The sequence below is a fragment of the Stegodyphus dumicola genome, chromosome 9, assembly GCF_044657685.1.
Source record: "Stegodyphus dumicola isolate Sdum_Otavi_A_Nest chromosome 9, ASM4465768v1".
NCBI classification, from domain to species: Eukaryota; Metazoa; Arthropoda; class Arachnida; order Araneae; family Eresidae; genus Stegodyphus; species Stegodyphus dumicola.
In genome coordinates this window covers 164,970,727-164,996,134 of record NC_140776.1, presented here as the reverse complement: position 1 = coordinate 164,996,134, position 25,408 = coordinate 164,970,727, and the positions used below count along the sequence as shown (strand labels likewise).

General features: G+C 32.6%; 2 protein-coding genes across 4 annotated transcripts in view; one reads left to right on the top strand and one right to left on the bottom strand.

The window, feature by feature from the left end:
- LOC118180641 (sodium- and chloride-dependent glycine transporter 1-like) overlaps positions 1-25,408 on the top strand; it is a 233,809-nt gene that overhangs the window by 124,298 nt on the left and 84,103 nt on the right. Inside the window, exon 1 of one of the 3 annotated variants that reach the window (XM_085824296.1) lies at positions 6,650-6,816. The exons of the other annotated variants lie outside the window; for them this stretch is intronic. The gene's annotated coding sequence lies outside the window, so the exon portion shown is untranslated. Of the gene's footprint in view, positions 1-6,649; positions 6,817-25,408 lie in introns of those variants that run through there. 3 annotated transcript variants of the gene reach the window in all.
- Positions 1-25,408, bottom strand: part of LOC146995536 (ubiquitin-conjugating enzyme E2-17 kDa-like) — a 153,051-nt gene that overhangs the window by 64,026 nt on the left and 63,617 nt on the right. The window lies entirely within an intron of this gene.

The window sequence follows — 25,408 nt, the reverse complement described above, 5'->3', positions numbered from 1 at the left end:
CTGTTTGGCAAGTGGGCACTCAAAATACACGGCAAGCCAAAATTCGCTCGAGAAGTTGGTGGTAGGAAAAGATGGATGGGAGTGTTCTCTATGGAGTTCTTGCGCGTATTCTAAATTGGGACAAAAACTTATTAGTTAGCTAGACACAGTAATGACTCAATCACCTACAGTACTTGCAGAAGTTCTGCCTAGCTTCCATTTGTATCTGTGTTACGGTGAAACACCGAAATCTGGAGAATGTCGACTTTCACCGGTGAATGTCAACATTCACATAGTCACTTGGTGTATGTCCGACATATTTTCCAAATACTCTTATTTCTGACTTACACCGGTCAATGTCGACATTCACCATGTACTAATGGTGAATGTTGAACATATAAGAATATTATTATATTTTCTTCTCCGTAATTCAGCCGCGAAAAAACGGACTTGAAACTTGAAATAAGAACTTAAGAATATAAGAACTTAAAACACATAGTACATTCAAAATAAGAAAGGAAAATAATAGAAGTTAAAAACTTACTAAATTATGTGATTCAAATCTTATTTATTGCAATAACTTAAACTATTATGACACTTTGAATTGCACAAGTGGCTCTTGCTTTTGCAACTGCATTTATTTCTGGAACACTTTCTTTTGCAATGACAGCGTGTACATATACTCCTCTCTTTTCGACCTACACCAGAGCATATCTGTGATTGTCGACATACACCGGTGAGGGTCCAAATGTATAAGAATGCAATGCAATATTCGATCTTTCACCGACGTATTTGGTGAATGTTGACATTCTCCGGTGAAAGTCGACATTCTCCAATTTCGGTCTTTCACGGTAACATCTGTATCTGATAGTCAAAAGTTCGTTTCGATCACCGCAGCCAAGGATGTGAATATGTTTTCTCCAGTGGGGAAAGTTATTAATTCGTCACCCAAACAGCCATTTATAAGTTTAAAACCAGTTTGTTATGCTGAAGTTAATGGTAAGAATGTTGATTTTTCACAGTTCATAACTCAAAGAGCTAAAATTATTTTCAAGAAATAAATGGACTTTCTGAATAAAATTCATATGCTTGTTTCTTTCGAAACTTATTCGTTCATTTATTAAGTTCATAACATTTTCACTCGAAGATATTTCTTGCTTTACAGAAGCTCATTCTTTCACTTTTATGAAAGACTTACAATTACTCCATAAAAGAAAAATGTATGCAATTGTTGCATTATGCGTTATACAAATTGTTGCAGTTTGCTATTAACCATATAATCTAACGGGATAAAACGAATACAATAACGTACTAAGCTCTTAATTTTCTACTCTCTTTATGGTTTTATACCGTTTCTGTTCATGAAAGGTTTTTCTATGAGTTTCTGCTTTTGTAAGATGGAGGAACTGCATTTTATATAACCTGACTTACAATTCAAGTAATCTAGTTGCCTGCTTTATAATTAGAGTACATTTTTACTTCCTTGTACGAAGTAAAGAAAATATTGCAACCACGAAAGATTCCGGGTATCATATTTCAAAGAAAATACCCACTTTGACCGTTATCGAATGCAATTTAACGAAGTTTTTTATAACATCTATACATAAAGACAGAATAAAGACATCTTTCCCCAAACGAATTGTAAAACTGATTTAAAAAGGATTCAGAAGAGATTTCTTTCGTGACGTCTGACGAAAGTATTGTAATCGCGAAAAGTTTCAGGCAGCATATTTCAACGAAAATATCCATTTTAACCGCTATCGAATGCAATTTAACGACGTTTTTGCGTGACATCTGTGCGTAAAGACAGAATAAAAGACTCTTTTTGGCCAAAAAGTTTATAAAACTGCTTTAAAATGAAATCTAAAGAGAATTTTTCGTGATATATGTACGTACGTATGTATGTATCTCGCATAACTCAAAAACGAGTAGTGTCAGAACGTTGAAATTTTGCACATAGGACTGCTATAACATATAGTTGTGCACCTCATATTTTGGTTGCAATGTGGTAAATAAATATAAATATATATATATATATATCCATTCTGTTATTCGGCTCAGTGAGCTCAACTTCTTTTTATACTTATATGTTGGTAAATTGGGTAGTTTTTGCTATAAAAATTATTTAATTATGTTATTCTTACCTTCTGGTTAAGGTTTTTATGCCTCTAGTTAATCTGCATGCAATATTGTAGAATTATCAACATTTTAAAAGTTGTTTAAATGCGGCTAAGCCTAATTTTTTTTTATCATAGCAGCCATATTTGTTTACATTTGAAACTTAGCAGAATAGTGAATTAAGTTTTTCTGCACGTTCCGTGTCTTTTTGCCGACTGAGACCAAAAAGAAACTTTTAGTTTTGTGCACCAAAAAAATCTGCCTTCTTGCCTGCTGGCCGAACTGTGTGCTTTTGCGTAGGAACTGTAAGTCTAATTTAAAAAAATGTTTTTAATTGTATTAACTGTATTTAGTGTTTTATGTTTGTCAATATCTTTCAGTTTTTAACGAAGATATTTCGAGTTTTTATGTGTTTTCGCCGCGAAGTGAGAACTGAATTAGTTAAATGAGACATTTATTTCTAATGAAATTCGAGGAAATAAATTTAAATGAAATGTAGGAAAAGATGCGTATAATTTAATTTTCCGTAGAAGTCTTGTGGTGTACACATCAGACTTTTTTATTTTGAAACTAAGCGAAATATAACTATTTTATTCTCTGCATCCAGTTGAGTATACTGAATACGTGTGTAGCTGTTACTATATCACAAAAATGCTATTTATATGTGCGTTTAAGTATAACTTTTCATTACTGTATTCTAACAAAAATTATTCATTACATTTAAGACTTCGATCTTCTAAAACAATATTATTATTCTAAAATCATTATTATTTTTACCGTTGCCATTCCAGTCTACATAAAGTTGTAGAAACAAAAAGAATCGTTTGTAAAGGTTACACGTGCAGAGATTGAAACGAAGTTATCTAACAACTTCTATCCAGGAAGTAATGGGGAAATTTTGAGAATTATTTTTTGTAATACATTTCCATATTGTTATTTTTCGCCTGCTCTACCATTTAAACTATATTTTGTCATTGTGATTACGAATCTTATTTGAATAATAAACAAATTAACGTGTTTCCCATTAAACGTAAACAACTAGTTAATATTGATCAAGACCATATACGAATGTCCGCTTTTGGAAGAGTGTAAAACATATTAAAATCGCTTTTGACCTACTAATAAAATATTTTCTTTCTGCTTTTGCTCTAACTTACTAACTGTCGGGTCACTAATGATGCCACTGAAATAGATCTCAATAACTTGGACCTCAGAGTAGATACAAAGCTTAAAGACACTTACGTAAGCAGGACTTTTTAAAATGCATAGTGTATCGTCAGGTCCATGATAATCTGGATCATTCACATTTAACAGCTAGAATTTCGTAATGTTAGTTCAGATGATAAACAACAATATGAGCATGAGACGGAAGGCTTTCAAAAGCACTTTGGCAATCCGAAACTTTTCCTGTTTTATATAAACCTTACAGTTCCAAACATATTAAAAAAAAATAAAAAAAATAAAAAAAAATAAAAATAAAATAAAAATCTGAAATGTTTCAGATTTTAAATTAGGTCCAAAGGGGCGTTTTTTAACATTTTGTGAGTTACCTTTCTTTATTAAATATCATGTTCCTCGCACTTAAACCATAAGATCCAGTGCAACAGCAATATCGCAAAATAGTTTTAAAACGAGCATATCTTTAGAATTTCCGATACAGAGACTCACGCGCTGGAGATAAAAATGTTTTTTCTGCACAACGTTGCCATTGCTCGCTTTGAAATCCTTGAGTTTGTTAATCAAAAATTCGTCAAAGTTTTTAAAAATAGGAAATCGATCATAAAACAAATTTCAAATTTCAAATTTGGTCTTCCACATGCTCATATTCGTTGGAGGATTACGTTATTCAAAATTCGATGACTCTATGTACCGTTGTTTTATCACAATACGAGAAATATACATACATTTATGCAGATTTTTCATTATTTAATTTCTTCAAATATAATGCAGGACTCTAACATTTTGTGGCAACAGTTTGAAAAGTGAACCGACATTTATGAGTCCGACGCAAAATGCCAAAACGAAACTAATAGTCCTTCGGGATTCAAATCCCTTTGGACTTAAAAAAAAAAAAAAAAAAAAAAAAAACACGTCTGAAAGACTTTCGATTTTAATGGTCGCCCAAAAGTGTTTGTTGAAGTTTTTTAATCCTTGCTGAGCTCGGAGTTTATCAGTCTTCTGTTACACTCACTTCTACTAACCCATTTTTTTGTCTTTTTAGCTTTATTATTAAGCATCATTTTCTTCGAACACCCGCCATATACAATTCAACAGCAAAATTACAAAAAAATTAAAAGCACCATAACAGTGTACGTTTAAAATTTCTGAATGCAGCCTCAAAGTTTTGGCATACACATTTCTTTTCTTTTCTTTTTTTTTTCAGATGTTTTCTTAGTAAGATGGCTTTACCGCCTTTTTTTCCTTTTTATTAGTAACGCTTTGTGTTTACTTTATTTATTAAATATCACGTACTTGACGCTTACGCGATATCAGATTTCGAGATTGATTCAGATCCATTTCCTCCCAATGCATTTAAAAGTATTGCAACGCTTCTAAAATTCAGTATCTTACCTTACTCACGTTTTATTAATATTTACTTCGCTACGCATATTTTTCTCTTTGCTCCACACGTTGATTTTCCTATAAATTTATTGCTCCTGCCATTTTAGAAATCTTCCATAAAAAGCGACCTATATGTCATCGCCCTCAAATCAGTAGAGTTTTATTTGAAATCAGTTACAATTTAAACTGTTAATTTTAATTTTCAAATTGACGTGCTTCACTTCCAGTTATAGTATTTACGGATGTCAATAACCTTTAAGGAATTGAGGAATAAACTTTGAGGAATGAGAATCGATTAAAATTATTCCCATATCCCAGGGCAGGCATCCCAGGGCCATAATCCATGTTAGCAGGCTCTTGATTCAAGTGAAAAATTGAGAAGCAAAGTAAAAAACGTTCCATGGAATATTAAAACCATCCTTAATGTCTGAAATGCCGAGAAGTTACTACTTTATTAGATTTAATCTGGTTTATCAAACTGTGGCAAAGCAGACAAAGACTGCTTCGCCTGTGGGGAGGGACGCCTTCGTGGGGGGTCTAAACTTTAAATTAAATATTTACTCATATTTCTGTAATTATCAGAATTTTAATGAAAGAAAGCACATAGGGCGATAAAGAATATTTATTCCTTTTTCAATAAGGCAACCTATTTCCATACCTATGTGTAGTTTCTGATAACCCAAATCATTATATATATCATCTTGCTTCACCACCAGATGACTTTTAATCTAGGCAATCATCACTCTGAAAGCTTCATCCAAACCCATCTCACCTTTAATAAAATCATACGTAGCAGCTCTTGAATATTGTTGACGCAGTTTTGCTATATAAATTGCAATCCACCATTCGTTGTAAATCCTTAACAATCAATATTAAAGAATAAATAAGGTTTTATTCATATCTATTTACACATTTCGTTATTATTTATATCCTTTTATTATGTTAATTTAATTTTTAAAAAAAATCTGAAATGTTTCAGATTTTAAATTACGTCCAAAGGGGCGTTTTTTAACATTTTGTGTGTTACCTTTCTTTATTAAATATCATGTTCCTCGCACTTAAACCATAAGATCCAGTGCAACAGCAATATCGCAAAATAGTTTTAAAACGAGCATATCTTTAGAATTTCCGATACAGAGACTCACGCGCTGGAGATAAAAATGTTTTTTCTGCACAACGTTGCCATTGCTCGCTTTGAAATCCTTGAGTTTGTTAATCAAAAATTCGTCAAAGTTTTAAAAAATAGGAAATCGATCATAAAACAAATTTCAAATTTCAAATTGGGTCTTCCACATGCTCATATTCGTTGGAGGATTACGTTATTCAAAATTCGATGACTCTATGTACCGTTGTTTTATCACAATACGAGAAATATACATACATTTATGCAGATTTTTCATTATTTAATTTCTTCAAATATAATGCAGGACTCTAACATTTTGTGGCAACAGTTTGAAAAGTGAACCAACATTTATGAGTCCGACGCAAAATGCCAAAACGAAACTAATAGTCCTTCGGGATTCAAATCCCTTTGGACTAATAATTGTAATATTAATTTCAGTTGCAAATTTACAGTTCAAATAATAAAAACGATAAAGTTTGGATATATGGTCCATACTCCGACTGTTTACATTATAAAATCAATCCTGATTCACATTCAGCGACGACGCCATTGTAGAAATACAGCAAATGAAAACCGGCTGTGTTGTCAAATTCTAAGATTCAAATGTAGTAAAACGTATATTTTTTTCTTAGGAAAATGGTCTTCTCAAATTCACCTTTATTTGCAAAAAGCGCATAAAAAGAAGTAAAAATAGATAACGATAGCAAAAATAATAAACCTAGAAAAAAGGAAAACTGTACCAAAACCCATTAGGGTCAGCTAGTATTTGAAACTAGACTACATTCTTCATTCACTGATGCCGCAGTTTTACATTTGTGAGTCAAATAGCAGAACGTCTATAAAAACCACTGGATTTTTCCAAATCTTCGAATCACTACTGAAAGCAGGGCTCTTAACTTTTACCACCCTTAATGTTGTTGTAATGTAGGCTAGAATATTCATTTAATAAAATGGGGACAGCTTGCACTGACGACATGGTTTCTGGAACTGACGCATTTTTCTTTTTCCTCTAGTTGCCACCTGTCTCTACTCACGTGAGTATTATTACTTCTATGTCTTTTCGATGTTTCCTTTTTAACATTTCAGTTTTGACAGCATTTCTTAAAGAATTCTTTAAGAAAAAAACGTTTCCTTTTCCAGAGTAACTTATCGTCTGCAAACACGATACTGATTTTTTCCTGCGTGTGTTCCTTTGTATAAAGAAAGTAACTGACACGGAGGCGACTTCCGTTTGTAAAGTAGTATTTAGAAGGTTTCGGAAATTAGAATTGTGTCACATGATACATTTCGCGGGCGGATAGAGAAGCGACTGCTTTTGGAATTCTACGAGTATATTATTATTCCAGATGAAATGTAGCTTTAACTTTTAAGGAAGGGGGATGGAATGTAACAATGAAAGTAAAGGTCATGGTGTAGCAAACGAAATTTGTCAGTAAAAAAGACAATTACTAAAACATCCTTTACTTCAGTTTCCCAATTGAGTTATGTTATGGTTTTCAATGAGACCTTACATTTCTGTCGTATGTAAAATATACTACATAAGTATTTGCAATAGCCATGATTCCATTTTAACTCAAATGATATGTATATGCTTGTTACATTCATGAAGTGTTTCAGCATTTGTGTCATAAAAAGTGAAATCATTAGTTAATTTTTATTATTTTATACATATATATATATATATATTTAATAATTTATTTGTTTGTATTAAATTTCATTTAAATTTATTAACTTTAAATTTCCTTTTTACGAATAAAGAGTATTTGCTAAATATATATATATATATACATGTGATGTACCAGCTTTTTTCGGAATAAATAGATTGGTGAAGAAATATAGATATAGTCGTAGCTTAAATTATCAGACGATAAGTTTAAAAAACAGGATCCATTTATTATTGGTCAGGAGAAATAGCAGTTGCAAAATCATATTTCCGGAGTAAATAAAAAAGAATTATTAATAACTTTTTGTATGAAGTTTACTGCATCGTTACATTAAAGAAAAGAAACCCGATATTCCTTTGCGAGTCCTTTTATAGCCTCTGGAAAGGCGGAGCTTCCAAGAAATGACGTCAGCCTCGTCATCCATTCCAGTTCGCTTTAAAATCTCCAGAACATTCTATAACTGTACGTGTTGAAAAGGCGGCAAAACCAACTTCACTACAGGGCTGTGGATTTAATCCCACGTACTTTCAAATAAGAGACCGTCGCCATTAAAAATGAAAAGAACATACAGTTAGAATTTTAAGTGTATTCTTGACTATGGAATTTTATTATTACATATATATATATATATATATATATATATATATATAAGCCAGCAAGCTAACAAAAAAGCTTTTATTTGCTTATAATTATAGAAGATATCTTCTTAAATGAAATTCCCTCATTTTTTCAACTATTTAATGCAGGTCAAAAATATGGCTTTTATATAGCCATATTTCCGACCGACTCCGTGTGTAAAAATTTAATCAATGGAGTCTACACCCTTCAGAAAGGGCTGGAATAAATCAATCTTTATTTATTTTTATTCCCTTCGTGAATTTACCATTTTATTAATTTTAGTAGATACAGTTTTATCAATGAAGTTTGAAATAATTATTTTTTATGCAATGCCATTGATGTCTTTTTTGCTTATTATTTTATTTTATTTATTATTTTGTTTTTTATTTTATTTATGACATTTTTATTTTATTATTTTACTTTATTTTTTTTTCAATTGGGAAATGTTAAACTATACTTTTATTTTATTATTGTAATGAAACATTTTAAAATTTATCTTAGCGCACTTTACGTTTCAAGTTTGCGCCAAGAAAAATCCATTTGCTGAAATACTTAATTTATGGTAACCTGGTTTCCTTTTCCTTTCATAGTGCACAATTGGAAACAAAGGAGCATCGTTACTCTTTCAAATAGTTTTAGTAAAATGTTTTAATAAAAGTCACATTTGGCGATTATAACAAATATGCCAATTTTCAAAATTCGCCAATATATAAATTCAGACTACCTTGGAAACTTTTTAATAAAAATCTGTAATTTTTTTACATGTACGCCTAGAGGGGCAGAGATATATTTTAATGCTTCACACGTTACTGTGACCTAATAATCATATATTTAACTTGTCGTCGATTTTGTAGAAAAATGTATAACGAACGTTGAGTTACAAAACGCCAGAGCAGAAATAAGTTGTAATTCAGCCATTTTTTTAACTTTCCAACTTAGAGTTTGCATTGCCCAGCACAAATACTTCTTAATAGTACTTAATAATCGCACGGCACAAATAGTACTTAATAATAGCATGGCACAGATAGTACTTAATAGTACTTAATAATCGCACGGCACAAATAGTACTTAATAATCGCACGACACAAATAGTACTTAATAGTACTTAATAATCGCACGGCACAAATAGTACTTAATAATCGCACGGCACAAATAGTACTTAATAATATACATACTAACATAGCTTATCTAATAAGAACACAAGAAAAGTGTGTTTTACAACTGATCTATGCATCTAACATTTTTTGAGAATCAGTATCACCTATTTTGTTTCGGATTTAAATTAGGGCCTTAGGTTATATGCACTCAATTTCCAATTCCGCAGAAAAATGTAATTATCAAAAAAAATGCAGTAAACAGCCTTTATTAACAGAATTTGCAAACTGTGGTCCGCGAACGCACTTACTTAATAATCGCACGGCACAAATAGTACTTAATAATAGCATGGCACAGATAGTACTTAATAATCGCACGGCACAAATAGTACTTAATAATCGCACGCCACAAATAGTACTTAATAATCGCACGGCACAAATAGTACTTAATAATCGCACGCCACAAATAGTACTTAATAATCGCACGGCACAAATAGTACTTAATAATCGCACGGCACAAATAGTACTTAATAATATACATACTAACATAGCTAAGTAGTAGCTAGTACTTAATAATATACATACTAACATAACATTTCAGATGCATTAATGACATCTTTTAAATGTGTGCATAAGTTAACAGTCACCCGAGTGATTTATAAAACTGAACTTTGATTCATTGTTGCTGTGACTATTCTCGCTTCTCGACGCTTCGCTCGGGATGAAGTCTGAGGGTCTCACACCGCTCTTTCCCTACTACCAACTTCTCGAGATTTAGGCAAAGACGTCCGCCTCGCGGCATATTTAGAGCGCCCCCATGCAGCGCGGATACTATACCTTTACAAACATCCATGACTTCTACGGGTTTTGAACCCGGGGCCTTCGGTACGCCAGTTGAAATCACTTACCAGTATCCCGATTCGGCAGCATATTGATTCATTATCAATTTAAGAAAGAAATGCATAATAAAATGGAATGAAAGTTATTGGTTAAGGATCCAGCAAAATGCACATTACGTTAAAAGGTTCCTCAAACTTTTAAGTTAATGAATTACTGTAAATGACATACTGGATCTAATATTACATGCGTTGAATTCTAAAGTATTTGTAACTCACATAACTTGATACTTTCGTATTCATAACATGTAAATTATTTACGTCATCTCTACTGCTTTTTCAGATGCGTTAATGACATCTTTTCAATTTGCATCTGTCAACGAAAAAGATTAGTTGGCAATTTTTTTAATGAAATCCTGGGTATTTAAGATAACAAGTCAGAGATGAAACTTTTTGTGTGACACTAATTCGGGTTTGAATATAGTCAGTAGCATAAATGTTTCGTCAAACAAGTCAAGGTAGCCTAGATTACTGCACAGATAGTTTCAAGTAATAACCATGAGCGTCTTTTGGGTGTTATCTTACGACCTTATTTCGGGAAAGAAAATGAAAATGAAAGTTTTAAAATTCTGTTGCAACGGATCTTAGGAAATGGGAGAAACTTCTCTGTTTTTTTTTTTTTTTTTTTTTTTTTTTTTTGTTTTCCTTGTAAATTTTAACCATCGAAAACTTCAGGCCATTAATCAGGTATAACCCATTTAAGACCTTGTGCTCACAGAAAAAGTAACTTTGTGCGCAAAATTTTAATTCATTACTTTGTTGAAATTATGTATTTATACGGTTTTGGACTGGTTAATCTATTTGCGCTTCAAAGTCAGATCTTGAAATGAACATTTGAAAACCCTCTGCTAAGATGATTTTCTTGAAATTTTGTACATTTCGATGAAAATACTGTATTTCACATGTTTTCCATAGTGAATGTTACTCACATTTTCTTATCACAGAATTCACTATTTACACTCATAGAATCACTATTATACTGTCACAGACATTACCGAATCACTATTTACACTGTCAGTAAATCACTATTACACTGTATTAGATATCACAGAATCATGATTTACACTGTCACAGAATAATTATTTACACTGTCACTGAATCATTATTCGATCGTAAAACAAATTTCAAATTTCAAATTTGGGCTTCCAGATACCCATATTCACAGAAGGATTACGTTATTCAAAATTGGATGTCCCTACGTACCGTTGTTTTATCATAATACGAGAAACATGCATACATTTATGCAGATTCTTCATTATTTAATTTCTTCTAATATAATACAGGGCGATAATATATGGTGGCAACAATTTGAAAAGTGAAAAAACGCTTGTAGTGAATCAACGCAAAATGCCAAAACGAAATGAATAATCCTTCTGGGCAAATTGCCCCTTTGGACTAATAAGAATAACAGTGCACCAAAAGCTGGATAATACTAATTCAAGCTATCAATCAAGAAATTACTGAAAACTTTAAGCGCAGATATAGGAATCTGTTGCTTAAATTTTATTACACTCTGATTACAGTGTCAACGACATTCAAAATTCATTCAATAAAAAAGAGGCAATTTTTCGCAGCTGCCAGGGCCCCACAAATGGTCCAGATTTTTAAGACCGCTGAATACTGGTAGTTCCAACTGGTTTGGATTCAAATTCAACGCCAGAAGGCTTGCTTCAAGGTCGTTTTTCTGATTTTCTTTATAAGTACGAGTAACATGAATATCAGCGAAAGTCTACTACCAAGGCACCTCTCCTGTTAGGCAGTTAGCCTAGAAATGTTAGGTTAGTTTAAATAACCTAACATTTCGCAGCTGCTATTGTTTAGAAACGTAAACACGACAACGTTCCAAGAAGTTTGGTGAACATAGTGGCCAAATGCCATGAATAACATTTTATCGATGAAGGCGAAAATATTGATGATCCATCTGAGCAACCACTGTAAATCATTGAAGAAACTTCAAGGTCTTCCTAAGAACAATCCATTATTCACACTTCCGTAAAATGAATTTATTGAATGTGTTGAAAGTTATAAAAATTATCCAGTTGTTGAACATTTAAGTAACGACACCATAATTCAAAGCTGGGTGAATCCGCAGGAAAAAAAAAGAATGAAATGAGAGTAAAAGAAAGGAAGAATGACAACGAAAAATGTCAACCAAGAACACTTGGTACGAGTCTTGTGAAGCATTAAGCACATTTGTGAAATATGTCGAAAAATCTAACATATATAATACTTTTATTTGGAGGAAGTAATAATGATTCTTGTCGCATAAAACGGTTTGGCGGGAGTGGCGACAGTAGAATCTATGAAGCAAGTCAAAATTCGAACTTTGGAAAGATTTCGTGTACTGTCATTAACGAAGACTTCAAAGGAAAAACTGAATAAATTTTTTTAATAAGAAGTTTTCCTCCTTAACTATATTTGCAGAATTACTATATGTACATTTTTTTCATTTATTAGTACTTTCAGTTAACTTGAAAAATATCTTTTGCTGCATTATACAATTTCAGTCCAATTATCTGACACAGCTGAAGTTCGAAAGTGTCGAATTATTGATAGTTTGCTACATTCTCATCTCCTGATATCTGTCATACAATAATTACTTTAAACAACATACTTCTGTTTTATTAAATATCGTAAATATACTGTAAAAGACTCGTAGCTTGAAAGGGTCATATAGATTATTAGGCTTGAAACGAGATTTTGGGTTGAATCACTATAAAAATGGCTGTATCATTTTTCAAACTGTTGCCATCAAATATTACCGCTCTGTATTATTTTTAAAGAAATAATGAAAAATCTGTATACATGTTTTCTGCACTGTGAAAAAACGACGGCATCTAGAGCCATCAAATTTTGAATAACATAGCCCTCCACTCGAACATGAACCTCTGGAAGCCGATATTTGGATTTTGAATTTATTTTATTACCCGTTTCATACGTTGTAAAAATTTAATGAATTTTTTATTAACTAACTCAAAGATTTCAAAGAGAGCAATGGCAACAGTGTATGGAATAAAACATTTTCATTTTCAACACACAGAACTATCTATCGTGAATTCTAAAGATATGCTGTTTTTAAACGTTTTGTGATTTTGCTATTGAATCGAATATCACATAGCGTAAGGGTCAAGAACGAGTTCTTTAATAAATAAAGTTAACACACAAAACGCCAATAATAAAAAGACAAAAAAAGTTTTGGAAGCCATCTTACTAAGGAACACTGAACAATCATATGATAAACTGTGAAGAGAAATATTTATATGATAAACTGAAAAAATCTGATGTGTACATCACATGACTTCCTTGTACGGAATATTAAATTATACGCATTTTTTCTTGCATTTCATTTAACTTATTGGATTGAATTAAATCTACTTCGCCGACAGCGCATAAACCACAATAGAATAAATGCATTCTTTAAAATTCGCTCTAGTATTTGTTTACCATAGCGAAACTCTGGCGCTAGATTCACTTAACAGTATTATATTTCGTTCATATTATAACTCATAATGCACAAAATTTATATCATTTAAAGAATAGAATTATCTAATCGTTGCCACATGTTCTATTCAAATACTATAATAAAGCTAGAACTATGTATAAAAAAAATTAAGCAAACAAAACAAAACAGTTTTTCACAGACGATTGAGTATTTCTCATTCAATTAATTTAGTTCTCACTTCGTGAGAAGGAAAAAATACATAAAAACTCAAAATATCTATATTCAAAATTACGAAGTAAATCTTAAACACTTATTTCCTCGAAAAAATTACAGAAAGGATTAAGCATGATTTAATTGTCAATGATAAATGAAGGCGTTATCTTTGTTGTTCTTCAGAATTAATTTTAAAGCAGTTTTATAATTTTTTTGGAGGAAACGAGTCTTTTATTCTGCCCTTACGTACAGATATCACGCAAAAACATCGTTAAATTGCATTCGATAGCGGTCAAAATGGATATTTTCGTTGAAATATGCTGCCTGAAACTTTTCGCGATTACAATACTTCCTTTTTACTTCGTACAAGGAAGTAAAAAACAGTGAAATGGGGGCCAACACTTAACACTGCATCGATAATTCTAAACATGTGCAGCTATGTTACTTTAAAAACTTTCGTAATTTTGCTGTTGAGCTGTATATAGCATAAGTGCAAAGAAAATAATGTTTAGTAAAAAAAATGCTGAAAAGACAAAAAAAAAAAAAAAAAAAGCGTTTGGAGGAGTGAGTGTAACCGCCAGGCTGGTAGGCCGAACTTAACAAGAGCATAGAAAACCTTAACAAATCCTTTTCGGTGATAGTTAAAATTCGATAACTTTCATACTTTTTTATTTTATTCTATTCTGTTATTATAAGTATTTTTATTTTAAACTGATATTTATTTTTAATGTGCATTATTGAATGGTTAATACTTTAAAGAGGAGAGAGAATAGAGCAATTAGGGTTAAACATTTGTTATAGCAAAAAGCAGAAGGGTTAGTTTATACACCTTTTTCTTTCTCCTAATATGTAATAAACAACATTCAGTAGATGAAACATTTAACATTTTAGATTTTAAAATCGAAAATAAAATCGTATGATGCAACGCTTTACAAAAAATATTTTCTCCTTCATTTTCTTTCTCTTCACAAATCATTGGATTTCTGAATCCGAAAAAAAGTTTATACTGGTTCTTTTTAAAAGTTAGACATCCTCGATATCTACGCAGACCTACTAATTATTTTCTTTGCTTTCTTTTCTTAGCAACAAATGATTTTCCTTGTCGTGTTTAATGACTCTTAAATACATAAACTGATTTTTTTTTCTCTTCCATTCTTACGAAATCTTTCCATTCAATTAAATCGCGCTGTCTATTACAAGCGAAGGTCTAGCAGAAATGAAATGGAACGCTTAATTGAAACCTTTGCAATATCTCTGCACTCAGTTATTGAAATAAAAAGTTAAAAAAATAATTGAATAATAAAAATTAAAAAATTAAAAATCTGAAACGTTTTGTGTGTTACCCTTTATTTATTAAATAACATGTTCCTCGCACTTGAACCATAAAATTCAGTTCAACAGCAATATCACAAAACATTTATTAGGAACATATCTTTAGAGTTTCAGATACACAGTCTGCGCGCTGGAGATAGAGGTGTTTTTTCTTTTTTCGTGCAGTGTTGCCATTTCTCGCTTTGAAATCGTTGAGTTTGTTAATCAAAAATGAGTTAAAGTTTTACAAAATAGGAAATAGGTAATAAAACAAATTCCAAATTCGGGCTTCCAGGTGCCTATATTCGAGAGGAGGGCTACGTTAATCAAAATTTGATGGCTCTAGGTACCGTTGTTTTTCCACACAGCGAGAAAGATTCATGCACTCATGCAGATTCTGTATGATTTAGATTCTTGAAATATAATGCAGAGCTCTAACATTTGGTGGCAACAATTTGAAAAGCAAAACGCCGTTTTATAGTGGACGTCGCAAAATGCTAAAACGAAATTAATACCCCTTTTGGGCACATTGGCCCTTTGAGCTCAAAAGTCCTGAAAGGCTTCAGATATTAATGGTCGCCCAAAAGGGGTTGTTAAGGTTTTTCCCACTTTCGCTCAGCTCGCATCTATAAGTTTGCTCTTAGACTCGCTCCTTGTTGGTGCCCACTCATTTTTATTTTTTTTTATTTTTTTTATTTTTTATTTAATTTTTTTTTATTTTTATTTTTTATTTTATTTTATTTTATTTTATTTTTTCAGCTTTATTACTAAACATCGTTTTCTTCGCATTTACGCCACATACAGTTCAACAACAAAAATCACAAAAATTTTAAAAGCAGAATATATTAAGAATTCTCGATAGAGTGTCAGAGATCGCCATACATATTTTTATATTCGCTATACTATTTCTTTAAGAATCAGCTACTCGTGCGGCCGAAAGCCTAAAATAGTTATCATAAAAAAAAAAGAATTATATAATGATATTAGTGATTCCACCTAGAATAATTTCTTAAAAATATTGAAAATTTCTAATTAGATTTCTCATTTTAATACATGTTTATTTAAATGAACTACATTTTAATACATGTTTTATTTATTTCAACTACATTTTAATACATGTTTATTTAAATCGACTACATTTTAATACATGTTTATTTAAATCGACTACATTTTAATACATGTTTATTTAAATCAACTACATTAAAAAGTAGAATAAATATTCTTAAGAACTTTCCTTATTCCTTTCAAATCACTTAGCATATTCTTTTTATATATATAAGCGGCTAAAGTGTGTGTCGCCGATAGTTTATTGTTGCCACTCAGAAAAATGAGTGCGCAAATTAAAGGTTCGGCAGTTTTTAATTAATATCTCGGCCGATTAAAGTTGTACGAACATGAGAACGGTATCGATGGATTAGGAGAATTTTTTGGAATCCGAGAATACGCGTCTCGAATTTCAACCCGGCGCTGTTCCGTAGATATTCGAGAAAAAAGAATTTGGCACGTAGCCGAATCCCTTTAATAATGAAAACTCAAGAAAGAAAGTGGAAAATATAGGGAAAACGTAGGGGAAAATTAGCTTTTAATTAATTTCTCGGCTAATTAAAATCACACGAAAACGCGAATGGTCAAAATGGCGTGCCACGCACCTGCGGAATCCAACGGTGTGCCTCGCTAAGCCCGGGAGCCAGCCGTTTCGAAGGAGATAATGTTACTTCACCCCATATATATAAGCGGCTTAAGTGTCTGCTTGTCGCCGATAGTTTGTTGTTTGCTTGCGTAACTGTACTAGCCAATGGAGTGAAGTTGCCACGGCACAGGGATGCCGTTTCAATTAAGACGTAGATAATTTCCTGTAAAACTTGCCTTTGACCATCAATAAGTCTCAGGGCCAAACGCTTAAGCGCGTTGACATTTTTTTACCTGAGCCTACATTTGGACACGGTCAACTTTATGTTGCCTTTTTCAAGAGTTCGTGAAAGAACGGACGCAAAATTAAAAGTAATAGATAGTCTTCTGCAAGGGCGAGCTTAAAAATGATGGAAAGATCTACACAAGAAATGTTGTGTACAAAGAGATCTTTGACATATGAATTAACATTTTATTATTTTGAGCTAGCGGTGGCTGCACCGCCAGTGGTTTCCTTTACTGCACTTTGCTTTAAGCAATTAAGCAAGTAGAAGGGGGAAACTCTGGGGCAGTAAGCAAAGGGGCGTCCTCGCCGCCTGCCCTGGGTAATTCAGTTTGAATTAACAGACACCTTTGCACAAATCATTTTAATTACAATTTATAATACCTAGAACAGCGGTCATGACGTATGGCCGCCGGGCTTTCTAGTACTCTATAACCTACCATATTAAATTTGAAAGTGTCTTAGGATTTGCTGAATAGCGACACGCTGGCGCGTGGAAGATAAAAGTCTTTTATTTCTGCCGCTGCATTACATTGCGTTCAAAGAGCTGAGATTTTTAATTAAAATCTGAAAGATAATTATCTCACATTTTTACGAATGGCAACAATCTCGCGCACTGGAGATAAAAATGTTTTAGTTTGAATATTGTTGCCGTTGCTGGTTTTCAAATCGTTGAGTTTGTTAAATAAAAATCTAATAAAGTTTTAGAAAATATTAAATAAATAACAAAACAAATTCAAAATTTGGGCTTCCAGGTACACATGTTGGCGTGGAAGATTATGCAATACAGATGAGAAATCCACTTCACAACTTTTCTTTTATGCAGCGCTTCAGATGTCATTTCTCCGTCGCGTCGTCTAAATGCACTGAAATTCTAATCATTTGCATATCCCAACCCCTTCTTCCTTTCATGTGATTTTGACCTTCGTCAGATCGCATGAAAGTTTCTGGGGTTGCAATTTTAATGGCCAGCAGTGTACTTCAGTTTTAACAAATTTCAAGTCTTGAACGCGACTACCAATAATTATCCTCTCTAAGATGACCCTTTCCGCAGAAAACCAAAATAATTTGGAACCATGGTTAATCGTCTCCTTCTCCAGTGTTTCATTCTTAACTTTTAGTTTATTACTCTTACTTTTAGTTCTTTACCATTTCCATATTTTTATGCAGCTGTCTGTTTAGCGATTTTTTTTATTAGGAGTGAAAGTAAAGGCTACTTGTAGGCTAGGAATTTGAAATCCTTGCACCCCCATTTACAGTCGATTATTATTTTAATCGTTTTTGGTTCGTCAAATATTGACCGTTTTGGTTTTGTATGTTCTGGACACAGCTTGCGATCATTCACGAAAGGAGGCTTTTAAAAAGGTTTTTTCTCTGGATCTAAAAGTAAACAGCATTTGTTTAACCAGCTTGAGGATAGCTATCTTTCCTTTTCTTACGAGGAAATAATGAAAGCAGTAAATCTCTTGGTTCGTGCAATGTAACTATATATTTTGATATCTATCACAGTTTGTTTGCTTTCTAAGCAAAATTGTTTAATTAATAAGACTAATATTGCTGCTCAGTAAATTTGGAAAAATGAAATTGTATAATTAATAAAATTTATAGAAATGATGTAGTACTGGATAACACTAGATTGAGTCCAACCTCAAACTGAAGAAAATTCTTTAGCTAATGAAATTTGTAAAATAAATTATTTACTTGTAGAATACAGTTTTAGGACGAGAAACTGAATTTACTTATATGAATCAATTATTTGAAATCGGTTGTTATAGGCACAGAATTTTCTACCACAGTCATTGACAAGGGCCTTTAAAATGTTTTCCTTTTGCCCCCAAAAAAAGACATTCCGGTATTAGATATAACCATGATCATCTTGTCTTTGTTTCATTCAATCCTTCCATCAATTACATAATTACTTAGATACTGCAGAAGATCAACGTTCAGGTCATTTTTCTCACCTATCCATAAAATTAGCAGTTCGATTCTTGTAAGTCCCATTTCTGACTTTAATTTAGTGCAATTTATGTCGTTGTGTGGACTGCTGTGTAGCTACCAAACCAGAAAAGCGTTTAAATTTCGCATCATGAAAAACACGAGTCGTAGATTCAAATAGGAGAAATAAACAAATCTTCAAAACGAATCGTAACTGGACCCTTGATGACAAATGCAAAAGTTATCCATAAAGCTTCTTCAATTGGTAATGTGGATTTCCTTGAAGCTTTTTACGTTCATAAAATCCTGACTTTTTTAGTTAATGCCATTAATTCCAGCCTAATTCTTCCTAACTCTTTCAGAATTTTAATAGGCCCACCAGCGGCCGAGCGGCAAAGTCGCTGAACACTGGTAGTTCGGTCCGAGGTTCGAATCCCGCGAACGGGCTGGATGCATGGGCGTTTTCGTGGTTTTCCCCATGTGTAACGTGTATACGAGCCAGTTTCCCTTAGAAAGTCCTCCACGAAGGCATCCCTCCCCTTAGGCAGATAGCTCTAGTGTGTTTTGCCGTAATTAAATAAACCAAACCAAACCAGAATTTTAATATCTTAGTTTTTCAAGTTTCCTTACTGTTTTTCTCGACAGATGGAGCTACGTCCGTGTTCTCTTTGTTTCGCCCAATACTTTCGAAATGAAATCGTTCGCTTCGCTCCATTTTGAAATAATAATAATAATAATAATAATAATAATAATAATAATAATAACAAAATTGCTCTTGAAAAAGAGAATTATTCATGCACAAAATCTATATATTCAAAATCCGTACCAGACTAAAATTTCTTTTCTTGCCTACTTTTAAATGTTATATTAGCTTGTTTACTTTCCATTCTATCAAAGAATGTTAGCTTGATAAAGAAGGACAGATAATAGAAGACATTTTATAAAAAACTATATTTATGCAAAAAAATCCAGGTTTTAAGTTTTATGCTACAAATCCAAAGTTGTTATGAAAAAATAAAAGCAAATGAAACAACAAATATTTCGTTCAACAGAAATACTCAAAATATTGAATAGTAGGCTGGATTCTTCTGCAAGTCTATTGCGAATATACAAAAGTGTATAAAGAAATTATCTAATAATATCTAAAAAAATAATCTGATTTTATCCTAAAGTACATCTATCCCAGTAAAAACTTACCGAACTTTCACGTTTCTTGTTTCTATAAATAAATGCTTTCTTTTTCTTAATTTTATAGCTATTCGCTTAAATATTCAGTGCCATTTGTCAACCCTGAACACAACTCCGGATGTAACTGAATATCCAAATGGGGATAACCCCAGACGACTAATAACTCTACATTTTGATCACTTAATTATATTTCTTATAGAACACCTTTAGTATATCATATTTATATACAAGATTGGCATTTATGTATTTGGCGCCCTGGGCAAAAGTTTTTCGGAGCTCTTCCGTATAAAACAAATCATTGTAGAACGTTTCAAAAAACATGCTTTTTAATGTTCTCAAAAACACTTATTTGGTGCGACGTCCCTCTGCATTTGGGGCACTGGATGTTTACCCTTCCTCAGTTTGGCCCCACTCGCCCTGTATATGTGACTCCCTAAAGTTTTTCTATGCGTTTTCAGTTTCGCTCTGTGTATGTGCGGTCCCTTTAATGGAAGGCTTTTCGGTACTTTTCCGTTTTGCCGGCGCAAACGATAAAGTCGCCAATTATGGTACGACTGATGCCAAACGGAATATCTTCGCTGGTAACCTTTTTCGCCTCATTTACAAAACAAGTCGCAGCCATTTCTTACCAGATTGATTGTTTCTTTCAATACTGGCATACAATTACATAGAATATTTACAAAGATAATTAAATTTTATACCCTAAGAGCATTCGCGCTAATAAGTCAATTAGGATGCAATCACACCGCTCACCCGAAGGCGAAAATATAGAAAAGGCAAAATCAAGGAACTCATCAATTCTAATGAAAATGCACTAGCGAAGTAAAGCACTGCAATTTTACATAACTTCTGAGTAAGCTATTTGTACGGTGTGGTGTGGTGTATTTAATTATGGCAAAGCACACTAGGGCTATCTGCCTAAGAGGAGGGATGCCTTTCGTGGAGGACTTTCTAAGGGAAACTGGCTCGTATACACGTTACACATGGGGAAAACCACGAAAACACCCATGCAGCCAGCCCGTTCGCGGGATTCGAACCTCGGACCGAACTACCAGTGTTCAGCGACTTTACCGCTCGGCCGCTGGTGGGCCCTATTTGTACGAATTGAAATAATTCTTGTATTCGAAATTAAGATTTAACTTGAAATTAATGTAGATAATTACTGAGAGAATTATATTTTTGTAGCGTAGTTTACGTGAGATGAGATCACTTGGGGTCACGTGACACGGACCTGCGAATCAGGATGTTGAACCATGAATAGCACAGTAAATTCTTAAATTAATGTCTTTTTACAAATTTATTGTCTTTATTTATTGGCTTTTTACAAAATTTTAAACCATATTAAAATATTTATGCCTTCAAAATAAAAAATTCTTAGAACTAACATTTGTTAACAATTTTATGTGTATACTGTATGTTGTCGCCAACAAAGTCTGCTTGGCGAGATTTGCGCCGGCGAAACGGAAAAGTACCACCTTTTCTGTTTCTTGTAAAATCTCTTATATATATATTATGTTCTTTTCGATGAGGTGAGCACTGAATCATCAAATTTAACACTACGAGCAGAAATAAAAAATTAAAAACAAAAATGCAAGTAAACACATTAAGAGATTTGACAAAACTCGCTTGGAGCGATAATTAGATTACGAATCCTAACAGTCCAGAAATTACTCACTACTTATCAGTGGAGAATGAAGTGTTAGAAATTCGCACATGAGTGAGTGCGAGACGAAAAGTAAGAATTTGTTTTTGTTATCTGTTAGCGGAGGACCTTGCGGCTATTAATGCTTCGCTGAATGTTCTACGAACTCTTAACACAGTTTCGCTCTGATGCAAAGAATTTCCCTTCTATGTAAAAAGTCCATGAAAATATAAAAGGAATTTCAAAATGAACTTAACAAAGGAGAGAGAGTTACAAAAAGTAAGGTCATCTCTAATCCTGTTTCACAATATCACATCCTTTAAAGGATGAACTGCAGATCCTCACGCAGTATCAGTTTTACCCAACTGAAACATTGACTTTAGTATTAGTATTTTGTTCATTGTTGCAATATGTTACTTGCCTCGTTTACGTCAACCAACGATTGAGAAGAAATAACGGTGTGTCCTATTTTAGGACTACTGAAGGCTTTTGGGGAAATTTTGGTAAATATTGCTTCATAACAACTCCCCTGCCTTCTCTTTTATGCAAGTCAGACGCTATTGGATTGTCTTGGATTATTTGGATAACGACAAAGCTGGTAAAGGCTATCTGCCTACAGGCAAATATGTTTAAAAGAAACTGCTTCGTATACACGGCGCACATGCTAAACATTTCACAATGTAACATGTTAAACGTTTAACAGTTTTACTGCTCAGCATTAGTTGGCCTCAGTCACTGTTCGGCAAGACCTTCATATTGGTGCCCCAGCATAGTTTTGTCCCAAGTCTTATGCAGGTCGGTTCCTAACTTGAAAAAACCTGATGTGGACACTACATAACTTCCTTGTAGGGTCTATTAAATTATACACATTTTTGCTGCACTTCATTTAAACTTAGTTCCTCGAATTTCATTAGAGATATATTTCTCATTCAATTAATGTAGTTCTCTCTTTCCGGTAAGACAAAAATATATATCAAAACTCAAAAAATCTTCATCAAGAATTGTAAATCGCAGAAAAACCTAAATCGTCAAGTACAGTTAAAAACTGTTAAAAAAAACTGTCAATTTCAAATTAGAGTTTCTAGGCCAAAACAAGCAATTCGACCGGCGGGCAGGAAACAAAATTTCCTGTCCACAAAAACTGAAATTTAACTTTCGGTCCCACTGGACAAAACGGTATTGAAGTTGGTGCACCAAAATGACTAATTCTACTAAGAGCTTCAAATGTAAACAAATGGTGGCCTCGTTAGGCCTAGCTCCACTTAAGCTTTTAAATTGTTGATAATTCTACCGCTACTGCATGCATATTAACTAAATGCATGAAAAAACCTTAACGTAAGAACAACATAATTCGATCACATTTAAAACAAAAAATACACGATTTATCAACATGTAACAATAAAAATACTGAGCTCATCGAGTCGGGTAACAGAGTGGCAATATATCTATACCTATCTATCTATAATAATAATAAATATAATAGCAATGAATATAATAATAATAATTAATATAATAGAATAATAATAGCAATAATTAATCTTTTATTAGTATACAATTGAATTTTCATAATTTAAAATTTAAATAAGCTTTATATGAATGAAAGAATATTCTTTAAATTCAAATTACATTCCTTGTAGTAATGACGGAAGAGAATTATTTAATTTTAATTTTATTTTACTATTAGTTTCTTATGAAACAACTATATAAATTATATATGTATGAATTAAACAAACATTCTCTATCTCATTCTAAAAAGCAAATTTTAAAGTTAATTTAAATGAAATTTAATGCAAACAGATAAATGATTAATTATTGCTGCGAACTAATCTACAATATCATTTAAATTCTGAGAGCATATGTAAATCAAGTGCAAGTATCAAAATCCATGAATAAATATAAAATTAAAATTCCAAAAATTATTTAATCCTAAAAAATTTTATTTATAAAAATGCATAAGTGAATGATTGTTGAGCAGGCAGGAAACATACTTATCAAGGGAAAGTTGCCTCCAAACCTAACTCTTCAATCATTCAATTCATATTAATCATTTATTTGTTTGCATTCAATTTCATTTAAATTAACTTTAAAATTTGCTTTTTACGAATAGAGAATGTTTGTTAAATTCAAATTTCATTCCTTGTAGCAATGGCTCAAGAGAATTATTTAAAATTAAACTTAACTTTATTCTTTAGAAGCAAATACATATATATATATATATATATATGTGTGTAATAATAAAATTCCATAGTCAAGAATACACATAAAATTCTAACTGTATGTTCTTTTCATTTTTAATGGCGACGGTCTCTTATTTGAAAGTACGTGGAATTAAATCCACAGCCCCGTAGTCAAGTTGTTTTTCCCGCCTTTTCTACACGTACAGTTATAGATTGTTCTGGAGATATTTAAAGCGAACTGGAATGGCTGACGAAGCTGCGTCATTTCTTGTAAGCTCCGCCTTTCCAGAGGCTATAAAAGGACTCGCAAAAGAATATCGAGGGCTTTCTCTTAAATGTCACGATGCAGTAAATTTCATACAAAAAGTTATTAGTAATTCTTTTTATATACTCCGGATATCTGATTTTTGTAACTGCTATTTCTCCTGACCAATAATAAATGGATCCTGTGTTTTAAACTTATCGTCTGATAATTTAAGCTACGACTACATCTATGATTCTTCACAAATCTATTTATCCCGGACAAAAGCTGGTACATCACATATATATACGCTTAGTACCGCCGATTGCAACGAAAAAAGGAGATGCACAACTAGATGTTATAATAGCCCCATATACAAAATTTCAACGTTCTACGGCTATTTATTTTTTGAGTTATGCAAGACATATACATACGTACGTACAGACATTACGAAAAAATTTTCTTCTGAATCCATTTTAAATCCACTTAACAATCAGTTTTAAAATAAAGAATCCTTTACTCTGTCCGTAGGTATAGATGTTATGCAAAAGCATCATGCAAATGTATTCGAGAGCGGTTTAATGGATATTTTCGTTGAAATATGACACCCGAAATTTTTCGCGATTAAAATACTTCCTTTTCTTCGTATAAAGAAGTAAAAAGTAGTCTTCGTAACTCATGTTTGCCTGATGAGCCTTTATACATTAGTTAACCAATGTAGCATTATCGAAGAGTCCTTAATCAAGACTTAACGCACGTAGCATTACTTAGTGAGCCTTTATTAAAGGCTTAACGCATGTAACATTAAACACATGCCTAATGTAGCATTGCCTAATGAGCCTTTATTTAAGTGATTATTCATCACTGCTTTGCTGTTCAGCGCATTATTAGGCAAACGCTTTATTTGCATATGATTTGAGACAATATTGGTATAATATCTCAAATCGAAATATATTAAACAGCATTATATAAAAGAAATACTCTGTAAAATATGTAGTTCATATCATATTTCTGTGGTGTGTGCATCTGAAATTGTTAACGTTTAAATTTGCCGTGGCTATTCTGAACTGTATACACAAGTACTTTGTATTTCACTTCAGTAACATGTTTAAAACGATCATTGTTATGTGTAGAAAGCAGAGAGTTCGGAAATGGATGGCAACACTGAACAACTTTCCTTTGTTCGAGCTCACTGCATGATATCATGTTCGCCCATTTCCGCCTAGCGTTTTCCGGAACCGAAACGTTTGCAGGCGAATTCTTTCCGTCCTGTCACGAGACGTGTTTTCTTTT